We start from the raw sequence: 8,552 nt of genomic DNA, 5'->3' as shown, positions 1-8,552 counted from the left end.
AAATTATTAACTTATGTCACTGCTTTAAAAATTTTGGCCAACAATATTTCAGCAAAGTTCACTACGTTTGGAGGCCTTAGCGAAAGCCGATCGGACGCTATACAGCAATAGCTATACAAGTTGGCGCGGGCACTTAAATTAAGGATGTTTTTATTATTTCAACGTATATAATATAAATTTATTCTAGGCGACACGCCCATTCAGCAGCCTCAGACTGATTGGAGGCCACTTGCGGACGCGGCTGCGACTATAACTAACCCTATGTACAACACTAGAACAGGTAATAGGTGAATGGGATCGGGATTAGAACGATTAAATAGCCTTTTTATTTAAACTTTTTGAATGGGATTGGGATTAGGACGATTAAATAGCCTTAAAATAATTTTTTTAATAAACAAAATTGGAAAAAACACCAATATTTTGAAATGGCAATGGCTGGACTTTATAGGTATTATACGCATAAGCTTAAAGTTGGTTTCTCACAAAATGCTACCGTTGCGCAATATTAATCTCATTGACATATTTACCATCATCTGCATTTGATCTACTCGAATTACCTGGTTTTGTACCTGAAAGATTTTTCTGAATGCTTTGTACTTGGCATTGAGATAATTTGAATATTATTTAGGCCCCACACACGGGCAGCAGCATCAGACTGATTGGAGGTCACTTGCGGACGCAGCTGCGACTATATCTAACCCTATGTACAACACTAGAACAGGTAATAGGTGAATGGGATTGGGATTAGAACGATTTAATAGCCTTTTTATATAAAATCTTTGAATGGGATTGGGATTAGAACGATTGAATAGCCTTTTTATATAAAACTATTGAATGGGATTGGGATTAGGACGATTAAATAGCCCTAAAATAAAATTATTTGTAATAAACAAAATTGGAAAAACACCAATATTTTGAAATGGCAATGGCTGGACTTTATACTTATTATACGCATAAGCTTGATGTTGGTTTCTCACAAAAACTACCATTGCGCAATATTTTTCTTATTGAAATAGTTACCATCATCTGCATTTGATCTACTCTAATTACCTGGTTCTGTACCTGAAAGATTTTTCAGATTGCTTTGTACTTGACATTGAGATGATTTGAATATTATTTAGGCGCCACACACGAGCAGCAGCATCAGACTGATTGGAGGTCACTTGCGGACGCAGCTGCGACTATATCTAACCCTATGTACAACACTAGAACAGGTAATAGGTGAATGGGATTGGGATTAGGACGACTAAGTAGCCTTTTGATATAAAATAATTTGTGATGAACAAAATTGGAAAAAAACACCAATATTTTGTAATTGCAATGTCTGGACCTAATAGGTATTATACTTGATGTTGGTTTCTTCCAAAATGCTACCGTTGTGCAATATTTATCTCATAGACATATTTGCCATCATCTGCATTTGATCGACTCGAAATATCTGGCTATGTACCTGACAGATTTTTTTGGAATTACTTTGTCATCCACATTGAGATGATTTAAATATCATTCAGGCGCCACACACGGGCAGCAGCATCAGACTGATTTTGCGTCAAGTGCTGACACGTCTGTACCTAACCCTTTACAAACCTCCACAACAGGTAAAATGCTGTGTTTTTTCCTAGTAGAATAAGGATTACGCTTTATTATGCACTATTTCTGAGTAACCTGTTGTTGAAAGGTATATTGCGGTTTATTTGAATAAAGAAGGATGTGTTAACAGCATGGTAACTACATAGTATTTTACTTAGCAACTTAACCCTATCTAGATTGGGCTTTTGGGGGATCAGTGGGACTGGGGGGTGACTCATTCGGCCTTCCCTTAGAACTCATGAACGGTATATCGTATGACCAGGTAATACGTGAATGGGATTGGGATGAGGACGATTAAGTAGCCTTTTTAGATAAAATAATTTGTAATAAACAAAAGTGGAAAAAACACCAATATTTTGAAATTGCAATGTCTGGACCTAAAAGGTATTATACGTATAAGATTGATGTTGGTTTCTTCTAAAATGCTACCGTTGCGCAATATTTATCTCATTGACATATTTGCCAATATCTGCATTTGATCGACTAAAATTACCTGGTTCTGTAACTGAAAGATTTTTCAGATAACTTTGTACTCTACATTGAGATGATTTGAATATTATTTAGACGCCACACACGGGCAGCAGCATCAGACTGATTTTGCGTCACGTGCTGGCGCGGCTGCGAATGTACACAACCCTTTACACACCTCCACAACAGGTAAAATGCTTGTTTTTTTCTAGTAGAATAAGGATTGCGCATTTTTATGCAACATTTCGGGGGTACCTGTTGCTGAAAGGTATATTGCGGTTTATCCGAATAAAAAAGGCTGTGTTAACGGCATGGTACCTACATATACGAAGCAGTTTAACCCTATCTAGATTGGGCTTTTGGAGAATCAGTGGGACTGGAGGGTGACTCATTCGGCCTCCCCTTTAGAACCCATGAACGGTTTATCGTATGACCATTAAAGGATAATGTCTTAATAATGATTTTTTGAGATTACTTTGTCATCCACGTTGAGATGATTTAAATATTATTTAGCCGCCACACACGGGCAGCAGCAGCAGACTGATTTTGCGTCAAGTGCTGACACGTCTGTACCTAACCCTTTACAAACCCCCACAACAGGTAAAATGCTGTGTTTTTTCCTTAGGCTAATAGAATAAGGATTACGCTTTATTATGCACTATTTTTGAGTAACCTGTTGTTGAAAGGTATATTGCGGTTTATTTTAATAAAGAAGGATGTGTTAACAGCATGGTAACTACATAGTATTTTACTTAGCAACTTAACCCTATCTAGATTGGGCTTTTGGGGGATCAGTGGGAATGGGGGAGACTCATTCGGCCTTCCCTTAGAACTCATGAACGGTATATCGTATGACCACTAAAGGATGGTGTATTTTAAAAAGTTATGACGTATAATGGCGTAATAATGACGCAATTGATTGGATTTTATTGCCTAAAACCATTTAGATATAGGACAGTCGCGTTAAACTGCATGGTATACATCATAAGTTTAACAAAAAGGGTTTGTTATAGAATATTAAGATGTACTAAAATTTATGTTGCCCATAGCAACGCCAGTGACGTCATAACATGACATATTTAAACTATCCGCCATCTTGGATCATCAATCTTGAATTTTTGAAATTTTTCTTTTTAACATAAAGCCTAAAAATACAATGGAAATAGAAAAAAGAGATACAAAGTAGGGATTAAATTTTTAAGGAAAATAGCCGAAGTATACCTGATCTTGTGACACCGGACGAAAACCGAAATTTCCCTCGTGGATATCTGTGGATACATATGGTCCGCCATCTTTGATTTTGACCAATGACGTCATCGAATCGGCATAAAGTACGCATGATTATTAACAAAATTACATAAAATTACATAAGATGTTATTAATAATAGAAAGCTTGTGTAATCAACTTAACATAAAAGCCTGAAAAGTTTATTGTTTAAGCCAAAAATCCTGAAGTTTGCCAAAAAAATGCCTGTCCGATGGCAAAACGAAAAATTATTGGTTATCTCACTGCTTTAAGAATCGTTGCCAACAATATTTTAGTAGGGGCCTTAGAGAAAACCGTTCGGACGCTATACAATAAAAGCTATACAAGTTGGCGCAGGCACTTTAGCCCCCCCCCCCCCGTCTACGTAGGGTTAAATATCGTGGTTATAGTATTGTGTTTATGGTGTGGTGTGGTTATCTTATTGTTTTTTTCCTCATTTAACCCTATTCAAACCGGGCTTTTCTGATCATGCTAGGAATATATCTTTCCATTATAATTGAGAAAACTGTATTGTAAATTGTCACTTTTAAAGGCTAACATTACCTAACGAAGATGCTGGGCCCTGGAACTTAACTAGGTTTATCTAGGTTTATCTTTGGCCCTTCCAAATACTATAACATTAAAAGTTACCATTAATACTGAATGAAGCAAACATTAAAAGAAGAAGACAAAAATAACAAGAAATAAACAGAAACAATTCGAAGAACTACTAAGAGCAACGTTTCCGCTAACTTTTACCGTCACCAGGAATGACTAAGTCCAAGTCCTACTATTAAACACTGTTTGTCAGACAACGTCAAACTTCAAGGTATTTGGCCTTGTTTTCTTGTTGGAACGAGTTGACCAGGGAGGTTGGCCGAGTTGACACTAATAAATTTTCAACTTGCTTTGGAGCAAAAAAAAAGACCTTAAGCAATTTCAGCAATTATAATCTTTCAAATACTTTCTTAAAAAGGGAAAACCTGGCCGCTGTGGTTATCATTTTAAGTTGGTGTCAGCTAAAAGGAATCCATCTTATTTCAGGGTAAGAGGAATCCAGCTAAAATGTACTATCAATAGATTATATTTATCTCACGAAAGTATTTTCTCAATACTTGCAATTCAATTGCATGGAATTACTCGGTTTCATTTCTGAAAAAAAATTATATTATTTCAACGTATACTTATACAATGAAAATTTTATTCAGGCGACACGCCCATTCAGCAGCCTCAGACTGATTGGAGGTCAATTGCGGACGCGGCTGCGACTATAACTAACCCTATGTACAACACTAGAACAGGTACATACTTTAATGGAATTGGGATTAGGACGTTTAGATTAGCCTTTTAATATGAATTCATTTGTAAAAAAACAAAATAGAAAATAATACCAGTACTTTAGAATGACAATGGCTGAACCCTATAGGCATCATATAATCTTCATGTTGGTTTCACCTAGCCTCTACCAGGCTTCGGGAGGCAGCCGGAAAGAGTACAAATCGGCCAAAAAAAGTGATAACGTGCCAGGGGAGTTGGTCTGCGGGGAGTAACTGCCCTGACATGTTATCTCTCTATTTGGCTGATTTTGATCTCTACTCTTTCCAGTCGCTTCCCGAAGCCGGCCACGTAGAGGCTAGGTTTCTCCCAAAATGGCACCATTACGCAATATTTATCTCATTGACATATGTTCCCTTATCTGCATTTTGATCGACTCGAATTACCTGGTTTTGTTCCTGAAATATTTTTTTTAGATTAGTTTGTACTCGACATTGAGTTCATTTAAATATCATTCAGGCGCCACACACGGGCAGCAGCATCAGACTGATTTTGCGTCACGTGCTGACGCGGCTGCGAATGTACACAACCCTTTACACACCTCCACAACAGGTAAAATGCTGGTTTTCTTACCTAGTAAAATAAGGATTACGCTTTATTGTGAACTATTTCTGAGTCACCTGTTGTTGAAATGTATATTGCGATTTATTTTAACCTTAAACAGTACACCTGGGGTCCGCGCGGACCCCAGCACTATATGTTCTGTAATATCTTTTTTGTTTCTAAAGATTTTTTTCTGAAATTTTAGGTAATTGTCACCCACAAAGTTGTCTCTCAATACAGTGCAGAAAACTCCGTTTCTACCATTTATAAAAAAAATTATATCTGATTTTCTTTTGGGGTCCGCGCGGACCCCAGCCGGCTTTCGATCATAATGGACACACTGGCGTTCTTATACATTACCTTACTTCCGTTTTTATATGTTTTTATGCACTCATCGTATGTCTACCAAGTTTTCAGAGAATGGTGTAGTAATAGAATTAAATTTTAATAACTTTGGTGTAATTATGACGTCATATGGCGTCAGGGCTAATAATATAGTCCGCCATATTGGATTTTGACCAATGACGTCATCAAATTAGCATATTCTATGCATATTAAATGATTTAACTCATATTTAATTATGTAAGATGTTATTAATGTTGGAAAAGAAGTGTCATTTAATATAAAACTCAGACAATTTTTATGTTTAAACCAAAATTACTTCTATTTTTAAAAAAAATGCCTGCTAGAAACCCGTTGCCATGGCAACACAAAAAAACATCAACTTACTAGTATTAAACTAATATGAACTTTTTTCCAGGGACATTTTAGGAAAGGTCTCCAAATTTGATACTTCTAGTGCAAGCCGTTTAGCCGCTATCTGAGATCAAAGTTGGGCCTCAAAAGCCCCTTCAGTCTGAAATGGGTTTAAAAATCGGGTATTTCTTCTTGTCTTCTTTTCTTCACCAAAAAATAGGAAAAGTTCAAAATGTATGATTTTTGTATGTAATGTAGACACAGAGGTTCCCACATCAGTTTGCAAAACAATTGAGCTGGTAGCATGTTGATAATTTTTAAAAATTAGCAAAAAACTGTTCTGGGGTCCGCGCGGACCCCAGGTGTACAGATTAATCAGTCCGGGAAGGTGTTCTGTTGAGGGTTAATAAAGAAGGATGTGCTAACAGCATGGTAACTACATAGTATTTTACTAAGCAACTTATTAACCCTATCGAGATTGGGCTTTTGGGGGATCAGTGGGACTGGGGGGTGACTCATTCGGCCCTCCCTTAGAACTCATGAACGGTATATCGTATGACCACCAAAGGATGGTGTATTTTAAAGAATTGTGACGTATAATGACGTAATAATGACGCCCTTGATTGGATTTTATTGCCTAAAATCACCTAGATATAGGACATTCGCGTTAAACTGCATGGTATACATCACAAGTTTAACAAAAAACTATCCGCCATCTTGGATCATCAATCTTGAGTTTTTAAATTATTTTTTAACATAAAGCCTAAAATATAATGGAAGTAGAGAAAAAGAGGTCCAAAGTAGGGATTAAATTTTAAGGAAAATAGCCGGAATATACCTGATCTTTTGACACCGGACGAAAACCGAGATTTCCCTCGTGGATATCTGTGGATATATATATGGTCCGCCATCTTGGATTTTGACCAATGTAGCCATCGAATCAGCATAAAGTACGCATGATTATCATGATTACATAAAATTACATAATATGTAATTAATATTAGAAAACTTGTGTGATTGACTTAACATTTTAGCCTGAAAAGTTTATTGTTTAAGCCAAAAATCCTGAAGTTTGCCAAAAAAAAAATGCCTGTCCGATGGCAAAACGAAAAATCATTGGTTATCTCACTGCTTTAAGAATTGTTGCCAACAATATTTCAGTAGGGGCCTTGGAGACAGCCGTTCCGACGCTATACAACAATAGCTATACAAGTTGGCGCGGGCACTTAAGAACCCCCACCCGTGTACGTAGGGTTAAATGTTGTGGTTATGGTATTGAATGGTATTGTGGTTATAGTGTGGTGTGCTTATCTTATTGTTATATTTTCCTCATTTAATCCTATTTAAACCGGGCTTTTCTGGTATGCTAGGAATATATTTATCCATGATTATTGAGATCTCGCGAAAACTTTATTGTAAATTATCAATGATAATGGATAACATTACCTAACGAAGATGCTGGGCCCTGGAACTTAGTTACAATACGTTTGGTATGTGGTGACCTTAAAGACAGAAAGACTTTTTAGAATCTATTTCCCTTTACTTGTGGTCACTATTAACTATACATCGTAGCAGGTCTTGATAATGTTTGATAAAGGCAGTCTCTAGGGCAGAAGCGATTATTTGGTTCTTAAAATATATTTTTTGTCTGAATCCCCGAAACGTAACCGTGCATTCATCTTGAGATTGAATTTGGACTTGGACAGTAGTTACACTATACATAATCAATATTCTTGCAACCCCGAGTCCCCCCCCCCCAGACCAATTACAGCTAGGAAAATCTTACTATTTTGTAAACATTACCATTGTACAAACTGACACGCTGATAAAGATGTGTCAGCGATGATTGATATAGAAAATCATGATTGCAATGTGTCTTTTGATACTTGTTTGTCGATTCAAAGTTTATTTATATATTGTTTGTTTTGCACTCACAAGATAAAATGAAATAAAACTTAAAAAAACACATTTGTTTTGGAGCAAATTCAGCATGGCTTCACCACATTTTACGACATGGCAGGAAAAGAAGGAGAATACAAGGGAAACAATCTTTCACATCGATATAGCTATAGTATGAAGTGACATATAACTACGCAGTGGTCAAAATACTTTTTTTCAGTGCTCTGCAATATTGCAGAAGAGTCAAAATTTCGTCCTGCAATTTGGAAATACTTTCTGCAAATACACAAGCCCCCATATTACAACATTCTGAAACCAATAATGCCTATTTTTACATCATATATATATATATAACGGTATAGCTTTGTAAATCTGTAGCATTACTGAAATTCTTCAAAATATCACTCTTTTAAATATGTTCGGACCGTAAAATTTTATCGGTCCGGTCCAAAAAAACCGAAAGGTCGGTGGACCGGTTTTTTTGACCGGAACAAAAATCCATATTAAGTTACTGAATAACTGATGATCACTACATACAAAGAAGCCTGCCAGGAAAATGAAAATCCAGCCTTCAAATAAAAGAAGTTTACCTTAGTCTCCGTCTCTCTCATTTTGCAACAATATTTTCCCGTATTTTGGTACCGATAGTCATCTAGAAATCATAAAGGACAAGTCTACGGGCCGTGCTTGGTTCGGATCGAGCCGAAAATCACTGATTTTACACCATATGGTCACAATGTGATGCACGTAAATTTGCACACGAAATGAGAAATTA

The sequence above is a fragment of the Branchiostoma belcheri genome, unplaced genomic scaffold, assembly GCF_001625305.1.
Source record: "Branchiostoma belcheri isolate BF01 breed outbred unplaced genomic scaffold, Haploidv18h27 scaffold163, whole genome shotgun sequence".
In the NCBI taxonomy this organism is placed as follows: Eukaryota; Metazoa; Chordata; class Leptocardii; order Amphioxiformes; family Branchiostomatidae; genus Branchiostoma; species Branchiostoma belcheri.
Note: the sequence above shows the minus strand (reverse complement) of the source record.